The sequence below is a fragment of the Alexandromys fortis genome, unplaced genomic scaffold, assembly GCF_014885135.2.
Source record: "Alexandromys fortis isolate MF-2015 unplaced genomic scaffold, M_Fortis_MF-2015_v1.1 scaffold_28, whole genome shotgun sequence".
NCBI lineage: Eukaryota > Metazoa > Chordata > Mammalia > Rodentia > Cricetidae > Alexandromys > Alexandromys fortis.
Window position 1 is genome coordinate 15,075,954 of NW_026067901.1, and position 24,906 is coordinate 15,100,859.

Genomic DNA, 24,906 nt, shown 5'->3' on the forward strand with positions numbered 1-24,906 from the left:
GCCTCCTGGTGCCTTGACTGTGGGTAGATATGAAGCATGTAGCCACTTCTCCGGGAGTGCTGGCCAGGCTCCATGCCCCTTGTCTATCTCAGCTCCCACCCCGCCTAGCGACAGGAAAGAAAGTCATTGACCTTGTACCCAATTTCCCGTCTGAACTATGAGAGGCCCTCCTGGCATTCTGTAGCTCTGAGTCCTCTCTCCAGGGGAACCCATGCTCATGGGAAGGCACTGGTCCTGTCCTTCATGTCCACCTGGGAATCTTCCTTATGATTCTGAGGGGGGGGGGGAGGCAGGCAGCAGAAGAGACTGAGATAGACCTGGGGTTTTCCTTCTGTATACTAGAGGCCACAGATGGCCTTGGGCCAAGAGTATACCTGGCCCCTAAAGACCAATACTTTTCCTGTTTTTGAAAAAACAAAGTCTTTGGGGTGGCCCATCTGGTAAGAACAACATACCTTCTGCAGAAGTGGGGGACCAGGGCTTTGCCCTGGTATTTTGTTGGGGGTAGTGAAGCCACAGACCTAGAGCATTGCCAGATGCCAAGAAGCCGGAGCAGTCATTTCTCTTCCATCTGAACACGAGTCTAGGGGCAAACACGCACCCACAGCATCTCAGTTCACTTTGAACACCTGAGGACCCCCACCCTTGCCCTGCCCCATCAACCCCTTCCAAGACCTCTCTCTTTGGAAAATTCAAAACATCCAGGTCACCCCTGAGTGTTTTTTCCCTCCTGCAATTATGAGCAAATGAGTTGGTTTCAAACATCTAGGAGACACAAGCAGGGTCTGTTACTGAATTTGTTTTAATGTTAAGAAAGAAAAGAAAAGCTTGGAAATACTGTGCCCACAGGAAGAAGCAGGGGGTGGGCAGAGATCTCTCCACAGAGGGGCCATTCTCTCTTTTCACGCATTACCTCGGTAGGGTGGGTCTGTGGGCAGAGGAGGGTTTACTGGTCATATTTATTATGTATATAATATTCTGTCTGTGTGTATGCCTGCAGGCCAGAAGAGGGCACCAGACCCCATTACAGATGGTTGTGAGCCACCGTGTGGTTGTTGGGAATTGAACTCAGGACCTTTGGAAGAGCAGGCAATGCTCTTAACCTCTGAGCCATCTCTCCAGTCCCTCCCCCTCCCCATTTTATAAGAATATTTGTAATATTTGACATTGGTCCACCTGTACCGGCCGAAGAGGCTTGCTTATGGTTCATTAGTAAATATTTTTTCCAGGATCCTAGTGACAATTTAGCTCAAGAAGTGTCTTTGGGAGGCAGAGGCAGGAGGATCTCTGAGTTTGAGGCCAGCCTAATCTACAGGAGCTCGTTCCAGGACAGGCTCCAAAGCTACAGAGAAACCCTGTCTCGGGGAAAAAAAAAAAGATTTAACCACTAAATTAAAAACTAATCTCATAATAGTATACTTTTATCTAGTTAAAGTAGTTATGTGAATATAGTTATTCTTATTGAAATAAGTTATCTATGGAAATAATATGTTAAAGAAAAAGTTACAGAGAAACCCTGTCTTGAAAAGACAAAAAAAAATTAAAAAAATGTCATGATTGTTAATATATGTATCTTAGCTAAAATAGCTTTTAGTATTTTTGTGGCTAGAGGTGGGGGATCTTCATGTTATTTTATGAAAAGTATAGTGTTCTGTTTCTATAACAGAAGACTCATTAGGTTTGACCCTCTGTATCTGTGGTTTCCACATCCACTGATTCAGCCAAACAGAAATGAAAAGTAATTTAAAATTTTACTTTTATCATTATTCTGTGAATAATACAATATAACTATTTTGATAGCTTTTATGTAGTAATGATTATTTTAAGTTATCTAGATTTAAATTATATGAGAGGTCATTTTTGTAGGTTATAAAAATGAACCATTTAATGTAGGAAACTTGAGCATCTACATGGTATCTATGGAGATCCTGGAAGTGGTTCTTAATTATGACTGAGGAATATCATATTTATTTCAGACAATTTAAGCTAGATTGCATATAGTTTTTAGGGCCAGGTGTAATGGTACATGACCTTAATTCTAGCATTTGGGAGGCACGAACAGATGGATATCTGAGTTTGAGGCCAGCAAAATTTTTTGATAGAGAAGTAGTGTCAGGGCTGGAGATGTCCTTAACTCAGAGGTTAAGGACATTGACTGCTCTTCCAGAGGTCCTGAGTTCAATTCCCAGCAACCACATGGTGGCTCACAACCATCTACAATGAGATCTGGTGCCCTCTTCTGGCATGCAGTCATACATGGAGGCAGAACACTGTATTGTATACATAATACATAAAATCTTTAAAAAAAGTAGTGTCTGTGCATATTAAACCACAGATGTAATAAATCACAGATGAGCACTTTGAGATCGTGTACCAAGTCATAGGTACAATGTTTATATTCATTGTTTCTTAGAAAATAGCACTATAACAAGGTTAATGCTTTATCAGTAAAACGAGGATAAAAGAAATAGATTTAAGAGAGGTGTAATTTAAGAGTGGTTACTTAGTCACTATGTGATAGAACCAGGGCCAGGATCTGTGTGCCTCCGAAATCTGTTTTCCTCTTATGTAAGATGTTTTATAAAAATTTCACACCATGTGTCTGATTCCTCTTCTCTATGCAGAAGACCTTCTATGCCTGCTTAGGGTTCAGGCAGCCTCTTTTTCTTCTTTGTGTTTCCTTAAGTCATCATCTGACATTTTGCCTCTTGTCTGTTTCCTCTCCTAATACGAGCTACATAGGATAGGAATATCTTCATCCCTGTTTCTTAGAATAGTATCTGGCGCACAGAAGGGGCTCACATACTGATTGGACTATGTACCTTAAGGTTATATCCCTCTATGATACAGGCCTATAATTGATTTTTGTAGGAATAATGATTATTTTCTTTCTAGACATCTGTATAAGGTGTGGGTGTTGAAGGTACCCTGCAGAGATGCTGAGGAACCCTCTGCCGGAGGCATCTCATGGCTATTATAGATGTAGTTAGAAGTAAGTGGGTTAAATGGGCATGGAGGAAGACCTGCCTAAGTTGCTTCTCCAGCCTCCTGAAAATAACGTCTTTCCCAGTGTCTTCTCATCTACTGCTAGAAAGTCTTCCAAATTCAGTTTTTGTGTGTGGATCATTTGTAGGCACCTGTCTGTCTTTGTCCCAACTCGCAGCTTCCTCATATTACCTGTGCACTCAGAAATATCTCCTTTCTCAGTTGTAGGTCCATGTCTTTGACATTAACCAGTAAGCATTTCATGAGGCTGCCATTTTTCAAAGCTTTTCTCAAATGTCCTTCCGTAAAAGCTCATATTTCTTTAACCAGTCATCTCTTTGGTTTGTGAATTTTGTTTCCTCTGTGTTGGAGATAGAACTTGGGACTTCATGTGTGTTTAGGCAGGCACTCTGTCACATCCATATTCCTCCTCTCTTGGACATTTTTTTTCTTCTTCCCTTTGACATAAATATGTTTATTATTTATGTGTTATGGTGTGAATGCGCACATGTACGTGCTGGAAGTCAGAGGGAGCATGTTGGAGTTGATTTCCTCCTGTTTGTTAAATATTTATTTATGTATGAGTGCTTTGTTTTAAATATTTATTTATTTATTATGTATCCAATATTCTGTCTGTGTGTCTGCCTGCAGGCCAGAAGAGGGCACCAGACCTCATTACAGATGGTTGTGAGCCACCATGTGGTTGCTGGGAATTGAACTCAGGACCTTTGGAAGAACAGGCAATGCCCTTAACCTCTGAGCCATCTCTCCAGCCCCTGTATGAATGTTTTTTTGTGTTTCAAAACAGGGTTTCTCTGTGTAACAGCCCTTGCTGTCCTGGAACCTGCTTTGTAGACCAAGCTGGTGTTGAACTCAGAGATCCTCTCCTACCTCTACTGAGATGAAAAGCATGCGTTACTACTCTCCGTTCTGTGTATGTTTTGCCTTCATATATGTCTGTACACTGTGTGCATGCATGGTACCTATGGAGGACAGAAAAAGGCATCAAATCCCCTGGAACTAGAGTTATAGACAGTTAAATGAGCTGCCATGTGGTGCTGAGAATATAAAGTTTAAATCCTCTGTAAGAGCAACAAGTGCTCTTAACCATTCAGCTATCTCTCTGGCCCTTTTAGTTCTTATTCAGAGTCATACTTTCAAGTAGTTTTAGAGCTATAGAAAAAAATGACCAGTAGGCAACAGCCTTTCTGTATACCTCCTTCCCCTAACTCCAACCAACTTTTATTAACATCTTGTATTAATGTAGTGCTTTTGGTACTGTTGGTGACCAATTATTGATATATTAGTATTGAAAATTCATGGTTCATATTTGAGTTCATTCTTTGGAATTTACCAATACATAATTTTGTGGTTCTGCCATGATGGCTTGAACAGGGATTGACTACTCTGTAGACCCCTCTGTATGCTCATGTGCTTGTTCTAGCTCCATCCCTGGCTCCCCCAGTTGTTGTGTCCCACCTGCATTCCCCATATCCTTAGCAACCACAGATCTTTATCACTGTCTTTTTCAGAATGCCATATAATTGGAATTATACTGTCTGTAGCCTTTTCAAACTGGTTTTCTCATACAGTAATTCTTCAAAGGTTCTTTGTTGTTGTCCTCTTTTTTGACAGGGTCTTGTTATGTAGTAGTCTTGGTTGGCCTCAATCTTGGAATGATTCTCCTGCCTCTGCTTCCTGTGTGCTGGGATTTTTATGTGTGTGCCACCACACCCAGCTAGTTCCATTTCTTTCTTAAGATTAATAGGTCATATTTTTTTTTATCATTGTTAATATTTTGTTTATGGTTTTATTATCACCAGTTTATCTGTTTACTACTGAGGGGACATCTAAGTTGCTAACAATTTTTGACAAATAAATAAAGCATGTTTTCATGTTTATCTTGTTTGGATAATTAGATATATGGCTTGCTGATAATTCATCACTAGATTTAGCTTTGTAAGAAACTGCCAAACTATCTTCTGAAGTGTCTATATATTAATTTTCCTTTAAGTTTTAAAAATTAAGTTGTATTTTTATATGGGTGGATAGATAAGAGATAGTCATTTTTGCCTTTTTATGTGTACAGTTAAGTGGCACTAATTACATTCACAGTGTTGTGCAACTATTATCACTGTTTCCAAAACATTTTCATTACCCCAAATAGAAACTTGAGGCATTAAGCAATAGCTCCCCATTTCCTGCTCTTTCAGGTCCTTGTAACCTCCAATCTTCTAATCTGTTTCTGAATTTGCATGTTCTAGTTATGTGATATATATAGAATCATGTTTGTCCTTTTGTCTCTGGCTTATTTTACTAGCATTGTTTTCAAGGTTTGTCCTTGTACAATGTAGCAGAACTTCAGTCCTCTTATGATTGGGTAATGCTGCATTGTAAGTATAATGTAGACCCTTTGTCCATTATCTGTTAATGTATGTTTGTGTTCTTTTTACCTTCGGCCTATTTTGAATAATGTGACAATAAACATTGGCATTTAGTAATTTTTTTATGGTTCGAAATGTAGCCTTGTTTAAAGAGTGCTTACTTAGTACATGAAGTCTTTATTCATTCCTGTGTCCCATAAACTAAATGTCTTACTATGCACTTGTAATCCCCAGCACTAGGAAGGTAGTGGGGTCAGGAAGATCAGAAGTTCAGGGTCATCCTTGTTTATATAGTTCAATTGAGGCTATCCTAGAATACATGAGATGCTATTTAAAAAGAAAGTAGTTGTTTTGCAGAATGCTGGTTATATATTAACTCTGTAATAGTCTTTCAGGAGCTGCTATGTTCCGTTTCAAAGTGGTTATACTATTTTACATTCCCATCACAAAGTATGGGACTTCTAGTTTTCCTGATCCTGGCCAGCATTTGTAATTTTTTAGTTTTATGTAACTTTATTATTATTATTATTATTATTATTTTCGAAAACAGGGTTTCTCTCTGTATCCCTGGTTGTCCTGGAACTTGAGTACAGGCTAGCCTTGAACTCAGAGTTCTGCCTGCCTCTGCCTCCTTTCCAAGTGCTGGAATGGAATTAAAGGTGTGTGATTGTGGTTTTGACTTGAATTTACATAATGACTAATGATGTTGAACATTTTTCCATATCCTTGTTAGCCGTTTGTGTTTCTTCCTTCCTCAGAGAAATGTCTCCAAGTCCTGTGATTGATTTATTTATTTATTTATTTATTTATTTATTTATTTATTTATTTATTTATGGCATGAGTGCATGTTTGTGTGGTGCATGTACATTGCCTGTAGTTATATGTGGAGACCAAAAGTCAGCTTTGGGTGTTGTTCCTTAGATGCTTTCCACCTTGCTTTTGAGACATTGTCTCTCATTGGCATGGAGCTTGCTTGTTAGAGTGGGCTCTGTGTGTGCATGCATGCCTATGCAGACACACATAATGGGGGTTAGAGGACAGCTTTTGGGAGTTGGTTCTCAAAGTGTTTGTTAGGACAGGGTCTTGTCATTCCTGTCAATTCACTCTATCTAGGCCAGTGATTTTCAACCTTCCTAATGCAGCAACCCTTTAATACAGTTCCTCATGTTATAGTGACCCCCAACTATAAAATTATTTCCATTGCTACTTTATAACTGTAATTTTGCTACTGTTATAAACCGTAATAAAAATATCTGATATATAGGATATCTGATATATAATCCCTGTCAAACGGTCATTGGACTCCAAGAGGGGTTGAGAACTACTGCTCTAGGCTAGCTGGCCTACAAGCTTCTGGCCAATTCTCTATCTTATCTTATTGTAAGAGTGTTGGTATTACAAATGTGTTGGTCACATCTGGCTTTTTAAGTGGGTCCTGGGTGGGGATTGAACTCAGTTATCTGTTTTGCTCAGCAAATGCTTCTACTGTTGAGCCACCTTAGGGGCTCCCATGAATAAGTACTATGCAGGTTTGGACAACAGTAGAATCCTAGAGGTAGAAGAAAAAATGGTTTTGAAATCTATTTAGGTGTCTATATTTTTATTTACTCTATTTCTTTCAGATATCTTTAAGATCTTTCAGATCTCTTTAAAACCTGTATAGTTCACAGAACTGTGAGATTTGGAAAAGCCAAGTGTTGAGAGTCAGTTTCAGCACCAGTAAAAATTTGAAAGTTAACTTTTTTCCTAAGAGAGACAGACATTTAGAGTTACATATTGATTTTACCTCTCGTGTTTTAGTCTGAAGGTCACATTCCAAGCATAGAATTTTAGGGACACTTCTAAATGGCAAACAGTTTATGAAATGAGAGAGAAACTCTGCTTTCCAAACATGTTGTTATGTGTGTGTCTCTTGCTCCTTTCTAAGGTAAGTTTCCAAGTGGTTGAAGGATTCCGTGTTTCCTGCAGGTCTTTCTCTGCTCCCTACTGAAGGCTTTCCTCTCACTAATTACTGGTAGGACTCAGGTTCTTCATACCGGCTTAAGTAATAGAGGAAAAGGTACTTTGAATTATTTGTGTCATTTTGAATAGAGATAATTAAGAATTACCTGTTAGATTTGTCTTTTCTGGCCATCCTTTGGAGAATCCAACACCCATATTCTTAGGTGTGTCTTTTCTCTATGAGCACCTCTCCTCCCTTAACTATATAGTGCTTAAATTTATATTAAAAAATGGCTAAAATATCTTTTAACCCCTCCCACAAAAAGAATTTTCTTTTTAAAAAAATCCTTATTAAAAGATTGTTCTTTGAGTTTTTCATGCCCAATGTCTGGGGTGTGAGTCATACAAATAGTTGGTGTTTGGAATGTTGGCTGAGTGTAGTGTGTTCCTGTCAGTGGTCCTTCAGTGCCTGTCAGTGTTCACCTTTAGTTCCTTAGAAATTGCCTCCCTATGACCTGGAGAGGTAGCTCAGCATTAAAAAGCACTGGATCTTTCAGAAGCTAGGGTTCAATTCCCAGCACACACATAAGTAAGTGCAGTTTCAGGGGATCCTTTGCCTTCTGAAGACCTCATGAGTGCATATGATGCATAGACATGAATGCAAACCAGACCAAACATCTACACACATAATAAAAATTATAAGAATTCTGCTCCCTAGCATTTTGTTCCTGTCATTTTGCTTGATAGTACATAGATGGTGGGATTGTTAGAATTCAACATGCCTGGGCTGGGAGATGACTCAGCAGTTAACTAGCTGTTCTTCCTAAGGGTCCAGGTTCAATTCCTAGCACCCACATAGCAACTCACAACTCTCTGTAACTCCAGCTCCAGGGGATCTGGCATCCTCACACAGACATACATGCAGGCAAAGCATCAGTGCGCACAAACATAAATACATTAAAAAAAAATTAAATATGTCTTTAAATGCTTTAATCTAGGCTCTCATCAGCTCAGTCCTGTGCAAATATACTCCATGTATTCAAGATCTTGAATCTGTGGCTTGGGAAAAATTGTGGAAAAATTTCTAGTGGTTCTTTTTATATACTGCCTCATTGCATTCTCTCGTGGCCTTTCTTACTGTGTCCTTTTTACCACCTTTTCTGGTTTGTATTTTTGGTAGTTTATTTTGACCAATCAGTTAATTGAAAAATTAACCAAATTTTTTAATCTGCTCCTTCTCTTCCTCCTCCTTCTCTCTCTCTCTTTTTTTTTTTTTTTTTTTTTAAATGTGATGTGTAGCTCTGGCTGTCCTGGAACGTCTTCTGTAGACCAGGCTACCCTCAAACTCAGAGATCTGCTTACCTCTTTTAGAATCAAAGGTGTGACATATTTTAGAATGATTTGAGGTTCAGGTGTTTACTAGCTTTATGCCAATGATGAGGCAAAGAAGAGAAATTCTTAAACTTAAGAGGCCATCTATCTCTTAAGTGTGAGGTTCTGATAGCCAGGTAGTGTCCCTAGGTAGGAAGAGCAGCAACTAGGCATGTGGCTTGTGACCCCTACAGTGTAGAGTGAGATGGCACTTAGCATTATTGGTTGAATTAGCGGGCTAATGAGGACTTTACCCCAACATGTTTTCATGAATGGCCTGTAGAGCTCAGGACAGGGGAGTTTTCATCATTTGACAGTGGCATGGAAATTAACTGCTGCCAAGTAGTTTTTGGTATATATTGTTTGTAGGGTTGACTTTTGTTTGATTTGTGGCTAATCTGTTTCCTATTTTTTTGTTGCTTATTTCTTACCTTAAAAATTTTTTTTAATTAATTTTTTTATTGGCGCAGAAGTTGACCTCAGAGAGGGCTAAGGTGAGGGTGGGGATACTATGATGATAATTTACATTATTGTAGCTCATTACTGTGAGGTATCACTTTATTCCATTTTACAAATGAGGAGAGTAGTATGGATAGATTTTTACAAGAGATAAAATTAGGAAGTATTTAAACTTAGGTTTCCTGATTCTAAACATATTGCTTTCATCCAGGAGAATCAATAGCACACAAGTTAAATAGGGAAGTAGTTGTACCTTGCTAAAATAAAAGTTTTCTCATTCTGCTTACTAAAATATAATTTTCTTTCTAGATTTATTTTTTTATTTTATTTTTTGTTTTTTTGAGACAAGGTTTCTCTGTGTAGCCTTGACTGTCCTGGAGCTCACTCTCTAGACCAAGCTGGCCTCAAACTCAAAGAGATTTGCTTGCCTCTGCCTTCGCCACACCCATCTTCTAGATTTTTTTTTAAAGTTTATTTTTCTTGACCTCTTTCTTCATTTCTTCTTGACCTCATTTCTTCTGACTGCAGGTAAGAGAGTAGTGCTCACCACTCCTTGTCCCAGGACATGACTGTGACCTGTCTAGTAGTGTAACGCTTACTGTCTTGACCCCGCAGGATGACCTCACCTTAGAGGGATGAGAAGGGGATGCTAGGTTTTATGCTCACTGCTTCTCAGATCTCTGTGGAAAGGCAACTAACAATTATCAGAAGTTTTCTTTTATCTCATTGTCTATTAGGTTTACAGTCCTCCTGCCCCTTTCCCTTAGTAATAATAAGAAAATCTAAAATGGGGTCTAGAGGTCACAGCATTCATGAAAATCTTTTTTTTTTTTTTTTTTGATTTTTCGAGACAGGGTTTCTCCATAGCTTTTTGGTTCCTGTCCTGGAACTAGCTCTTGTAGACCAGGCTTGCCTCTGCCTACCCAGTGCTGGGATTAAAGGCGTGCGTCACCACCGCCCAGCTCCATTCATGAAAATCTTATGCTGCTGTGCTGGTATACTTTTTTTTTTTTTAAATACATTATTATTTTTGTGTACGATATGTGTGCTTGTTTGTAGTGTGGGGATGGGTTGATTTTGTGTGCGTGTGTGTGTGTGGTGGGAATCAATCTCAGGTCATATGTCTTAGTGGCAGGCACTTTTAGAGGATGAGCCATCTTACTGGTTCCTTCTGTGTTTCTTTGTGATCTTAAGCTAACCTGCTAGTTATTTTTAAAAATATTTCTTTTAAATTATATATTACATGCCAGTGTAGTGCCTGTGGAGGCTAGAGATCACCTAGAGCTGCAGTTATAGGCAGTTGTGAGGTCACCTCCTCCCCCACATAGGCTCAGGAACTCCAACTTGGTCCTTTGCAAGAACAGTAGGAACTCTTAACTGCTTAGCCATCTCTCTACCCTCCAGCATGTCAATTGTTGGACACTGCAAGGAAACTATTTCTTCTCAATAGGTGTGGACTTAAGTGGTTTTGAGTTTTGTTTATATATAGGGAAACTCAGTGTTTTAGAAATCCCTTTCGATTACTGATGCTCATATAAGAGCTGCAAGGGTGAGGTGGGGATAGCTCAGTCAGTAAGGCACTTGTCTTGTAAGCACAAGGAACACAGTTTGATATCCAGAATTCATGGTGAAGTGACTTGTGTTTGTAACCCCTGCACTGGGGAGATAGACACAGGAGGATCTTTGGGGTTCACTTGCCATCTACTGTAGCCTGATTAGTGTGCTTCAGTCGGAAAGAGGTAGATGTTTCTGAGGATGACATCCAAGGCATCCACATGCAAGTCACACGCATACACATAGATATATTTACCTATACAGGATCACACATACAGTTTTAATAAAGTAGATTGAGAGCTAACACATTATTTTGGAGTTGTGACTTTGTGGCAACCGTGGAATTTTACTTTTTCCCATTTTTATCTTTTTCATATAATTTAATCATTCATATAGGTTTCTCCCATGCCTGCATCCTCAGCTAGATGGAGAGGACCCTGTAAACTGTAAAAAGCTCTATTATTGGCTTTTATCTAAGTGGATCAGACTTCCAGAACTTTGTTCTGCCTTTTGCTTCATTTGATTGGTTGACCTGTGACTTTGGTACCTTCAATAAAATCAAGTTGGAATGCTTTGGTTGACTACTTTTCTCATTGGTTTGTGCAAGAAAGTCAAGCACACATTAAAATCTGTTTATCTTATCTTACATTTCTTTTCTGAGGTTGTTAGTTGGCACTGTTGTTTTACAGTGTGTTGTTCGAGTTTAACTTCCCATAAATTAAGATATGTTCAGGTTGGTATTAAAAGCTTTCCAAATTCTAAATATCTAGTACCCTGCCTTTAGCTTGAAGCAGATCTTAGTGTTATTACGTTTTGTTATACTATATTCAGAAGCTTGCTTTCAAGGGTCAGCCCCTGGAAAGTAATTTTCAAAAGTTCTTTCAAGGAAAAAAAGCTTTAAAAAGCCATCTTTTGATTTGCATTATTTAAATTTTAATGTAAGTGAAGCAGTTTTTACCTATCAGAAGTAGTGACCTATTATGTTCAGTACCTTGTAGATAAGGTTAAAAAAATCAACCTGCTTCTCCTTTTACTTCAGTGATGTTCAGAGCAGAGAACGGAGGCAGGGATTATAGAAACCCTTTTTACTGTTAGTTCCTCCCATTGTTTTAAAGTAAAACTGTTGTTAGCTGTGGATTGTATCCAGGACTTTTTGCATGCTGACCACTAAGTTATACCCCCATTCTAAAATGTTGTTCTTCATGTGTGAGCTTTGTTTTTGTCAGAAAGATAGCATGCACTGTGAGCTTAAGTTACCTCATGTTTGAATGTGGGCCCTGTGCTCAGCCTTAGGAGTACCAGGGTTCCACACTGGATAAAGTTGAAGGGGAAATAACCATATTAGTTGGGCAGTGGTGGCTTACTCCTTTAACCTCAGCACTTGGAAGAGGCAGGTGAATCTCTATGAGTTCCAGGATAGCCTGGTTTACAGAGCAAATTCCAGGGCAGCCAGGACATAGAGATATCCTGTTTACAAATGACAAACAACCCCCCCCCCCCAAAAAAAAAACCCAAAACAATCCACCACCAACAAAAAACTCCACCACACCAAGTGACAGCCTGGTATCACATATATGAAAATTAAAAAATTAAACTTGTTTCATAAACTAGTTTGTGTGCTTCATCTTTGTTTAATGGTATTTTGTTTCTTTAAATCTTTTTTTATAAAAAAATGAAGTATCATTTTTCTTTTCTTCCTTCAACCCTGTTCATGTATCCTTCCTCGTTCCCTCTGGAACAAGGCTTCTCTTTGTTACACACACACACACACACACACACACACACACACACACACACACTCTATTCAGTCCTATTAGTGTTTCTTTTATATATTATTTCAAGGCTGACTATTTGGTAATGGATAACCATTTAGGGACTCATCCCTGGGGAAGACTATTTCTTCTCCCACTATTCCTTTGTTGCTTGTAGATCTTTGTTGATAAGTGGTGGCCTGTGAGATCTCCCCTTTTCCATGTTAGTATGTCTGTTGGTATGTGGAGGCAGCAATTGTTGAGGTATTGTAGGTGAAACTTGCATATCATTTACAGTCTCAGAGCAGATTTCCTGGTCTTTTGGCTCTTAACAGTTCTTCCATCCCAGCCCCCATCCTTAGGTGCAGGAGTTAATGTTGTAGATGGATTCATTTTGGCTGGGCACATCTGTATTTTGATCAATTGTGGTTTTCAGTAATGGTCTCTCTGTTTCAAAGTTTTTTCTTGATAGAACTACTCTTACCTTTGATGAGGGCTATAAAGATAAATATTTAGAATTTGGTTAGGAATTATGCATATTTAATCAAGTGTTAGAAGTAGGTTATTTTCTAAAAATCACAAATCTCACTTATCCTATGTAGTTAGTTTTCAAGTAATAGGCATAGTTTTCCTCCTGTTGAATCGCCTTCACTCCAGTTAGAAAGCTGTTACCACCGAGATGTGTGCCAGTATGGCACCCTTAAAGGTATTGTCTGTACTGATCATTGTGGTTCATAGATTTTGCAAGAGGAAAGAGCTATTGGTTGCTTTCCTTACTTGGAAGCTGTCTTAGTTTGGGTTTCTGTTGCTGTGAAGAGACCCCATGACCGTGGCAACTTTGAATAAGGAAGACATTTTAATTGGGGCTGGCTTTCAGGTTCAGAGGTTTAGTCCATTATCGTCATGGCAGGAAGCATGGCAGCATGCAGACAGACATGGTGCTGGAGAGGTAGTTGAGAATTCTGCATCCTGATCAACAGGCAGCAGGAAGAGAGAGTGCCTGGGCCTGGCTCAAGCACTTGATACCTCAGTGCCCACCCCTGGTGACACACTTTCATGTGCACACTCCAACAAGGCCACACCTCCTCATAGTGCAGCTCCCTTTGAACCTGTGGGAGGCCACTTTTATTCAGATCACCACAGAAATACACATAGTATCCTCCTGTACTGTAAAAGCTACTCTTCAGGAAAACACTTTCAGGTCATATTCAGGTCTTCTGGGTCCTGTGTCTGAAATGAATGGTGCCTTCAACAATAAGGACTTACCTTCAATTTCTGGGAGACTACTGAGGGCAACAACAGTAGCCTGTATTATTTTGGGAGTCTCAAACTCCCCTAAACGACGATTTGAAAGAGAGTTTCTGATGCCTGCCTGTTCTTGGTTTTTGTTTGTGTTTTTTTTTTCTCCCCTCCCTCTTTTTCTTCTATATCGACTTCCTTCCCATCCCAGTTAAAGTGTCCCTCATTTTCCTCACTTCCCCCTTCAAATCACTTAAAGATTTGTTTTTATTGTTTCTCATTTTGTATGCGTGTGTTTATAGATGCTTTGGGAGGCCACAGCATCAGATCCCCTTGCAGGTGGTTGTGACTATAGAGTATTAGGAATTGAGCTTGGGTCCTGTAAGAACAGTGAGTGTATGGTTTTAACCACTGAGCTGTTTCTCCAGTTTTGTATACTTCATCTTACTGTGATCCATCATCTGTTATTTTCTGCCTTCCGTTTTTTTTTTTTTTAAGTGTTTAGTTCAAGACCCTCTAAATTGATTTTACAGCCTGCTTCAGTTGGTCTCATTCATTCTTTTGGCTTTGAATTCTCTTTGCTGCTGACTTTTCTTTTACCCGTATCCTCACTTTAGGTCCAGTCATGCCAGCAGTCTATCTGACATCTCTCCCTCCACTCAGATGTCTAGTGGGAATCTCAAAGATGGCATGTAGGGCACAACATCACTCCTATTGTGCTCCAGTCTATCCCCCTCCCCAGTAGTGCCCATTTTTGCAGTTGCACTGTAGGAGATGGTACTAGAGTACTGTTAGACACAAGCCTGCTACCAGGGCTCAGCTCTGCTACCTACTGTTAGGGCCTTCATCAGTCTTTTCAACTCTGCTTTATTGTCTTCATTTTAATAAAGTGAGGCTGTCAGCTGTGCACACCTGGTATGATGGTACAGACTTGAGTTTTCACCTGTAAAGGATGTAAAGCACTGTGTTCATTCAGCTAGTGTTGCTGTGCTGTTTGTGTCCCTCATGTTTACTTCTGATACACTAGCAATTTCTGTTGGCCCTGAATTCAAAATGTGTCCTTTCTTTGACACACCACTTCCATCAACACCGCATTCGTCTGTGCAGCCAACATCCCTCATCCAAATTACTAAAATAACTTCTTTACTAAATATGCTTCTGCTCTGCTCCTCCCCTACTTGTTTTCTATAAAACAGTCAAGATATTTGAAAACTGAAACCAGAGTGTGTCACCATCTAGTTCTAAACTCACAGGAGACTTTTAATAGATTCCAGTGTGGGGCCCTTACATCCTCAAGACCTTTCATTAGTCTTTGTTAAACAATACCACAATTGCCTGACATGCAGAATATGATTCTTTAGACCTGTGGTGCCTGAGACCCTGCCATGAGCTTCAGAGAACAGCAGTGCTTCACATCCATGTGCTGCACAGTTGTGGCCCACAGAATGGTGTGGTGTATCATTTATTTTATCAATGTCAGACCAGAGGGGCATTTCTGTTCTATGCTTGAAGAAACTGAGATTTAAAGTGCATAATACATTGAACATTTTAGTAGCAGTAAGCTGCAAAGCTGAGTTCAGACTGAATTTGTCTGATTCTGAATCTGTGATGCCTGGAACTTGAGGATGGCAGGAGTGATTAATTCACTTAAAGACAACTCTTAAAAGAGTGTTAGAGCAGGGGACTCTTGTTAGTCAGACAGTGAAAATGGAAGGGAACTAGTATTCAAGACATGGGAGCAGATCTAAAGCCTACAAGGCTGAGGCCTGAGTCTGAAAGATAGACCATGAGAAATGAATGTGGAAGTTTTGTTGGTGGTAGAAGCTAAAAGGTCTTAAATTACATAAATTTTACTATTTTTTCAAACTGATAATATAGGGAACTGTTAAAAAAATATGTCAACATACAAAAAAAATTCAGGCTTTAATAATACCTTCTCCCTCAAAGTTCGCGTGTTATCACCACACTTATGATTTAACAAATGTTTCTATTGTTGTGTCTCCAATACCATTTTTTTCCTTCCAAATACCAGGTCTCTTTTCACTTGCATTACCACTGAGGCTTATCCTTGTTCATATCTGGGTGGGAAAGCTGCTTTCGTGGATAGATCCCATTGTTAACTCAACCTGTTACAGTAAATGTATATGCATACACACACATGCACACATACACAGTTCTATAAAATGAAAATTTCTTCCTGACACTTGCTGGCTCCATCTCCATTAGGTGGAAAGCATATCCTGTCTTTGTGGCAGAATGAAGTGTTACCTACCTTGTATTTTGCCTGTTCTTAGGCAAATCAATGATTTTTCTTTTTCAAAGAAAGCTAAGTTCTGTTTGGTAAGACACAATAGTGAGAAACTAAAAATGGCTTGTGCTTTCATAAATTTCATGAATCTAAACCAGGAAGATTGTAAGTTAGAGGCTGCCTGAGCTACCTCGCAAAACCTTTTCTCAAAAAACAAGCTGAAAGCTGGGCAGTGGTGGCACATGCCTTTAATACCAGCACTTGGGAGGCAGAGGCAAGTGGGTCTCTGAGTTTGAGGCCAGCCTGGTCTGCAGAAGTTCCAGGATGTTCAGGGCCACACTAAATAAATAAATAAATAAATAAATAAATAAATAAATAAATAAATAAATAAATCTATCTTGAAAAACCAATGAAACAAACAAACCAATTGAATAAAACTGAGAATGTCAGTTTGATCTCAAAGACTAAATGGTTTTGTATTTTCTTTTAATTTTTTTTTAAAAGATGATGTTTAGCTTTTAAAATTACCTGCAGTTTGTTTTTATGGATATTGTCAGGTGAGGTCATCCCAAGTGGTATGCTTGTCTCTACCCTTTATTTTAATTATACTTAAATGTTTTGATATATGGATAGGGCAAGTATTTTTCACCTTTTTATAGTTTTCCAATTTTTCTTTACTATTCTCACATATTGTCTTAAGGTTTCTATTGCTGAGGAGAAACCATGACCACAGCAACTCATAAAGGAAAACACTTAATTGGGACTGGCTTACAGTTCAGAGGTTTAATTCATTATTATGGCAGGAAGCAAGGCAGCATGCAGGCAAACATGGTGCTGGAGAGGAACTTCTTGTTGCTGCTACATGTTGATACGCAGTCAACAGGAAGACTGTCTCACTGAGTATGACTTGAACGTGTATGAGACCTCAAAGCTCCCCTCAACTGTGACACACTTCAACAAGGCCATACCTGCTCCAACAAAGCCACCCCCTCCTAATAGTGCCACTCCCTTTGCGGGCCATTTTCTTTGAAACCATCACATATATTGTTTAGATTTTTCTTTAGATGAATTTTGGAATTAGTTTTTTCAAACTATAATAGAATTGTGCCACAGAAATAGTAGAAGGTTCCATGGCTGGGGAGGTAGGAGGAGCAGGGTACAAGGATGAGAATGATTTTTTTTGAGAGATGGTTGTCTTGAGCAAAAGAAGTAAACTGTCAGGTATGTATTTGTTAAAGATTATGAGAGCTAGGTTTCTTGCTGTCTGAGAAAGGAATTAACAAGTGCGCAAAGATGAAAAGAACTCAGAAATGTTGGGCTGGAATTGGATTAATAAGTATGAACTTTAACATGTCACTACATGTGTAAAAATAGTTATAAGAATGGTAACTATATGTACATAGCACTTTAAAAAAAGATTTATTATGTATAGTGTTCTGTCTGCATGTAAGCCTGGTGGTCAGAAGAGGGCACCAGATGTCATTACAGATGGCTGTAAGCCATTATATGGTTGCTGGGAATTGAACTCAGGACCTCTGGAAGAGCAGCCAGTGCTCTTAACCACAGAGCCATCTCCAGCCCATGCATAGCACTTTCTACCTGAAAGTACTGATATCTTAGTTTCAGTCCTATCAGCTAAATCTTTGTTGCTAAATCGTCTTGAAGAGGAATTGTCTTTGGAGAAGTGGGTACTTCTAGGAGTTGAAGCAGGAAAAATACCAGATGAATTTGAAGCATCTTTTGCCAGGAAATAGACCAGAAAATAGACCAGAAAATGTCAGGACACTGATGCTAGTTGGGTTTCCAGTTGGCCAAATCTGGAACACTTTGAGTGTCAAATGGATGAAGAGATGCTTTGCGTGTTGACAAATGTATAAGGAATGATGGCTAGAGTATCATTACCTGGTAGAGCTCATAGAGATGTGGCACGAACAAGGCATTGACAGACCCTTATAGTTGCCCCAGAAAGTGATTATTTTGAAGAGGAAAATGATATGACTTTGGAGGAACCTGCTCCACATTGTTTTGACCAGGTGGTTAACATCAGCAGTGTATGAATGGGTTGCCATTTCTGCTTATCTTGTGTGTTCTGTGTTGCTACCAGTCTCTCCATTGAGGAAATGCAGACCAGTCTGAGGCTGAGGGGTACCCCATGGAATGAAAGGACCCAGCAAAAGAATGAGGGGTTACTGCAGATCAATAGACAACAATAGAGACATGACACTTGGATGAAATGTTGGACTAGAAGGGGAAAAATGTGGCTGTTGTCATAACTGAGGTAGGGCCTGTCTGTGGGCTGGGTTGGTACTGCAGTAGTAGTGTACTTGTAGCACAGGTATGCACATAGTAGGCATTTCGTGTGGCTAGAATCTTCACAATTACTGATTTATGTACTATTTAAGTAGCTGTGCCATAATTTGCTTAATCATTTTCAAGTGATAAAAGACTTACAGCTTGTTGGCAGTTTTCTTAACAAGTCACACTGGAAATAGTCTTTTTTAAATTACCAATTTATATCTTTAGAAATTCGTAAGAATGTATGCTGCCTTTGTATTGCGCTCAGCCTATGGATCCCTTAAGTTGGCATTGATTCAGAGTCTTACTATGTAGACCAGCTGGCCTCTTACAGATGTATGTCTATCTGCTTCTACTTCCCAGGTGCTCATATTAAAGGTGTGTGCCACCATGTCTGTCTTCCTTAAATTTTTTTGGGAAAAAATTGGGGTGGGTTTTTTGAGATAGGGTCCCCTGTGTAATCCTTTCTCCTATGTTGGCCTTTGTTTGCGATGATCCGCCTTTCTCGGCCTCCCAGGTGCTGATTAAAAGCATGCGCCATCACTGCTCGGCAAGAGCCAACTTCCGAACACTGCAGGTTTCTTTTTCCTGAGATACCAAAAAGTTTGTGAGTTCCAGCTGACTTGGTTTCCTATGATGTTTTCAGAGTCCTTTTTTTGAGATTTCTTTTCCAGAGAGCTCACAGTGGCATCAGCACTAATTGTACTGAGGTTCTCGTCAGTCCTCAAGGACAAGCTAAATTCTTTTTGCAAACTAGATACAGACTAGGAAAAACTCAACAAATCACTGGACAGATGTACGGTTTAATCTACTTAGTTTACATGCACATAAAGCAGATGAGACAGATAAATCCAGGTTTAAGGTAGAAAACTCAAGTTGGTAAACTTAAAGATTCCTTTCTTAGTGTTTCTTAGTCTGCTTATGAGACACATGACTAATTTATGTAACTTCTAAGCCTTGGTTTATAAAAGGGAATACTAACACATTGTAGATATGGTAAGGAGAGAGTTTATTAACATTTAAAGTGCCTGGTAGTGTGTGTAACATATGTTAGGCATGCAATAAATTAGCAATAGCCATTGTTAATTTAGACCTGACCCAAGTTGTTGGTCAGAATTTTCAAAAAAGGAATGTGGATTTGAGATGTTTCTTGTTTAACTTATGGTATAGTGATAGAATCATGAGTTTAAGAATCAAAAGAATTTAAGTTAAAGCATATCCTAGAAAGTGATTTAGAACATGTCATAATTCATCAGGTTTCCCCCTTGTGTCTATCTATGTATACACATAAAAACCAGACAGCTGGACATGTTGGAATTTGCTTAATATATAGTAATTATTAGTAACATTAGTAACTCATTCCTTAGATACTGGTTAAATGTAAACATACTTTACTGTTCAGTTTCATTAAGTGAAGTAAACCAAATATGGCTTGCTTTAAGGCTAACTTGTAGAGAAAATCACATTTCATCAAACTCCTGGGACCCTGGGGCCCATGTGACCTGGTAGGGTAGGAGAGGATACAGTAGGAGGACATTTGTGAACCTAAGGATGGATGCTTCAGCATTGGAGAATGGTGATGGCTCAGGGGCACTTCTGAATGACATTGTTGGACAGGAACAGCAGAAACCACCAAGAAGATACTGTAGGCCATCCAGGACTGTGGGGAATATGACATTGTCAAAATAGTAAGTGGAGGAAAGTGTATTCTTTTGTTCCTATGACTGATGCTGGAACATAGAACTTTGTATAATTTTTTTTTCCAGATCAGGAAGATGAAAGTGTCCTTGTCAGAACCAAAGATTAGGACAAATAGAAAAGAACAGGTTTGTGATTAAGCAAAGCCTTGCAAACTAAAAAAGATGAGTTGGGACTCCTCTGTTGAGGTGGTCAGGGAAAGAACAACGTTCATTATCTTTGTGTTGAAAATAAATTTAGCCACACGTTGGCTCACAGTCATGTCTCAGTACTCAGGAAACTGAGGCAGGAGGATTGCTGTGAGTTTCAGGCCAGTCTGTGTTGAAATAGGAGCGGCAGGGCTGCGTCCCCGGCACCTGGCCACCCGCATGGCTAGTTTATACCCAGAAATAATTACACGGAAACCGTATTCTTTCAAACACTGCCCTGGCCCAGCTAGGTCCAGTTTCTTATTGGCTAGCTCTTACATATTGTTCTAACCCATTTCTAATATTCTGTGTAGCCCATGAGCTGGCTTACCAGAGAGGATCTTAACCTGCGTCTGTCTGGAGTGGGAGCATCATGGCGACTCCTCCTCTAACCTTCTTTCTCCCAGAATTCTCTTCTGTATACTCCGCCTACCTAATTTTCTATCCAATAAAATGGGCCAAGGCAGTTTCTTTATTAGTAAGAAATCATTCCCACATCATTTCCCCTTTTTCCGTTTAAACAAAAAAGAAAGGCTTTAACTTTAGCATAGTAAAATTACATATAACAAAACAGTTATCAAGTAAGAATTACAGTTACAATATTTATATCTATTTTATCTCTTATCATAACTAAGGAAAACTATAACTATTTATTCTTCAACTCCATCAAAGACTCCAGAAGGATATAATATTATCTAAGTAAACAAGAAATAAGAAAACTCTAGAAATGACAGAGACATCTCGCTGCCTGGACAGTCACCCAAAGTTCCTCTGTACCGTTGGGGCATCCATCTTCGGCCTACAGGCCCATGGTATCCAGATACATTTCCATGAAGCAGGAAATTTTAAAGACAGTTCAGTCACTTTCTGCTGTGTTCTGTAGAATGTCTTGTAGACTCTTTCATGAATCAGGAACCCCGAAAGACCATCTCACCTTTAGGCAAGTTCAGCAGTCCTCTCTCTGAGGGTTCTCTGTGTCCAGTTTATGCAACAGTCCAGGCAAGAGCAGTTTCTTGCCCAAATGACTATCCAACTCCATAAGGATCCTCTTCGATGCCCATCTTCCTCTTGAAGTAGCTGGTGCTGCCAGGAGCAGACGTGTCTCCTTGTCATGAAAAGTCCTAAGTTATTAAAATATTTTAAATGCCATATTCTGCAGTCTTTGAAAGATATGAAGAATGCCTATCTAATTGAAATATATCTCTATATATCTAGAAAATCTAACTAACATGACTACAAGCTTAACTATTAGCAATGATTATCCATTAACAACCTATATTTCCTAATTATACATTACATTTTAAGTGAACTACATAATCACAATACCTTAATCAAGTTCAAAAATACATATACATATAACAAAATTGACCTTAAAATCCATACCAATGCAAATTATTCATATCTATATCATATCCCCCTTTAAATGTAAAAGAACATTTATAAACAATATTTGGGAACATGGGCGTAGTTTTTTCTCTCCAAACTGCTTCCTGCTGAATGGGGGCACTGTTAATCAGATCATTTAGGGTGTAACCTGTGTGTCAGGTTCATCTCGGTTGGCAGTTGAGTGAAGTAATTTTTTGAGGGTGTTCACAGCAACCTTTCAGGAGGGCGTGGTCTATCATACCATACCGGGATAGATGCAATCCATAGGGTCACATCCTCTGTGGAAACAAAAGAAGACCCTCTCCAAAGCATCATATCCTTAGATCCAAATTTTGAAGTCAAGATACCTTTAGAACATATGTGCAGGTTCAGCTTAGCAGCCCATATAATAAAATGTCTCTTTGTACTTAGCTCCTTCACAGTCAAAAATTTTAAAGAAAACACAATGTACATAATCCAGACTCTCTGTGAATTTTTCATTTTTACGTGGCTTATTTTTCTTTATTTCTCTTAATCTATAACTATCTGTACTTCTGTACTCTGTCTCTTTAAAGACTTTACCCTTTTTCTTTTTAAGACATTAACTTTATTCTTTATATTCTCTTTTTTTCCCCAAGCCTACGTACATTCATCCAACGGTGTCTGAATCTGTTTTACTGTGAATCTGTATTTTTTTTTTTATTATCCAGGAGCATTTCTTAAAATGTTAAGCATTTCTTAAAAACTTAAGTTGCACCATGTATAGGTAATACGGTACTGCCTGTGTCCTGCCCAGTCTAAACCTTAACTGCACGGTTTTAAGGTAATTACGGTAGTTCCTGCCTGAGATCAGCACAGTTCAGCAAGGAGCAGCCGCTCCTGCCTCAGAGTCATTTGGTGCTTTTGAGCTGAGCACAGTTACAGGCAAACAGCAGTTTACATTGGAGCCGCAATCAGCAATTTAATTTTGAGACTGAGTGTGCAGCACAGAAACTCTTTTTATCCAAGTTACAGCCAAATCTGACACGCAGAGCACTGCGCAGTCTGAAAACGCGTCTCTGTATGGCAGCAGGAATCCGCCATGCTCTTCCGCCTGCCTAAGCCTGATTCCGCCATCTGCCCAGGTGTAGGCAGGGAACGCTGAGCCATCGGCAGGTCTCAGAGCAATCTCCTCCGATCCCAAGTGGGAACAGAAACATCCAGTCCCATAAAAGCCTTGAAATGCTTTAAAGCCAGAGTTCACGCTGGCAGCATAGCACCAGGAAGCCGCGCTTTAAAATGACGCAGCTTTTTTTCTCTGCTGCTGTTGCTGAATCAGGAATCTCTCTACAGCATGTCACCAACAAAACAGCAAAAATCTGTGTTAAACTCTGTTTCCCTTATTTTTAAGCCTTCTCAGGTTTTTAAGTGGATTTAGCCCCACGTTGGGCGCCATCTGTTGAAATAGGAGCGGCAGGGCTGCGTCCCCGGCACCCGGCCGCCCGCATGGCTAGCTTATACCCAGAAATAATTACACGGAAACTGTATTCTTTCAAACACTGCCTGGCCCGGCTAGGTCCAGTTTCTTATTGGCTAGCTCTTACATATTGTTCTAACCCATTTCTAATATTCTGTGTAGCCCATGAGCTGGCTTACCAGAGAGGATCTTAACCTGCGTCTGTCTGGAGTGGGAGCATCATGGCGACTCCCCACCAAGACTCCTTCTCCCAGAATTCTCCTGTTTTCTCCACCCACCTAAGGGTGGGCCTTATCAAGGGGCCTAGGCAGTTTTTTTATTAATAAGAAATCACTCCCACATCAAGTCTGAACAATGAGTGAGACTTGTTTCAAAAAAACGAAAAAAACAGGTGACTAAGAATAAATATGAGTTGATTTTATAGAAATCATTCCCACTACAAATGGCATAACCTAGCATTTTGACGTGAGAACCCTGGCCATAATAGTTAATGGAGTCCTGAAGACCCTCTCACATTCTGGTTCACAGCCTAACTTCCAATTGCTACTCTTGAACCTTATGTTTCTTGCAGTGTCACTGTGTACTTTGTTTGACATCTCTAAGTGTTTTGTTTTTAGTCCCTGTTGTATACCATATTATATGAAATAGAAGTCTCTCACTCCCCAAGTGATAATAGTGTACTTTGAAATTCTGGGAATGAGAGAACTTTATCAATCAGGGCCCTGGTAGAAAACAGGTGGCACATTCAAACTGGAAATTTGAGGAGCATTTAATTGTATCATTTAGAGTTCATTCAGGAAAGAGAATCTTTGTATTCTATGAAAAATTTTGGTACAAGAATTAAGGATTATAACTGAGTGTTGTGGCACACACTTTTGATTCCAGCACTTGAGAGGCAGAGGCAGAGACCTCTGTGAGGTCTAGGCCAGCCTGATCTAAAAATGAGTTCTGGGATGGCCAAGGCTGTTACACAGAGAAATCCTGTCTCAAAAAACCAAAAAGGGGAAGAAAACAAAAAACAGGAAGAAAAGAATTAAGGATTGGGCCAACATGGGAAGAACTGGAATTGGGAGAGCCTGTTCATGCTGACCAGAGATTGAACTATATCATAGGAGATATTCTTGGAAGTTTGTGAGGGAGCTGGTGGGAGTCTTTTTCTGCTGCAGTTGCCTCTAGGTCGTATCAGCCTCTCTTTTTCCATTCTTTCTAATCGCCCTTGTGCTTCTCTTTAACACTGCTGGAAAAGACTCTGAAAAGTAGCACCACCACCACCCCAGCTCCTGATCTGTTGACTGTGGACAGCAGTGCAGAAGGATGGCCAAATTGGGAAGGCGGCATCTTCTGGCCTGGCATTGTTGATACCTCCTCAGCTCAAGGGCAAGAAGTAGTTTCTGAGCTCAGAGAAAATGGCTAAATGCTTAGGTTGCCAGATATCTGACAAGAGCCATCCTTGTTTGTAGAAAGTCTTTACCAGCCTCAGAAATTGCCTAGTCAGGGCCAGGAGAGGATATTTCACTGTCTCCAAACTGGGGCAGAAGCCTGTCCATTGTCTTTGTACTGTCCTTCCTAGGTTGTAAAGTAGTTTGTCACTGGGTGAAGAATGAGTCACGAGGGCAGATAGTATATCCTCACATGGGATTTAAGTAGAACTATTGTCTTGAGGACTGAAGTTTTTTTATTCTTTATTTTATTTTTTTAAAGTAAGGAACATATTCTGTTTTTCTGGCAATAGAAGGTCGTTAGCTAAACCTTGGAAAGCTAAGAACTTTCTGGGAGATATTTGAGAGGATTTTAGGGAGAAAAGAATGGATTGGGGGGGGGGGCTGGAGAGATGGCTCAGTGGTTAAGAGCACTGCCTGCTCTTCCAAAGGTCCTGAGTTCAATTCCCAGCAACCACATGGTGGCTCACAACCATCTGTAATGGGGTCTGGTGCCCTCTTCTGGCCGGTAGGCAGAGTACTGAGAATACTGT

At 39.6% G+C, this 24,906-nt stretch overlaps 1 protein-coding gene across 3 annotated transcripts in view; it reads left to right on the top strand.

Moving 5' to 3' along the window:
* The window catches only part of Tcf20 (transcription factor 20), a 160,141-nt gene that overhangs the window by 81,176 nt on the left and 54,059 nt on the right, over positions 1 to 24,906 (top strand). The window lies entirely within an intron of this gene.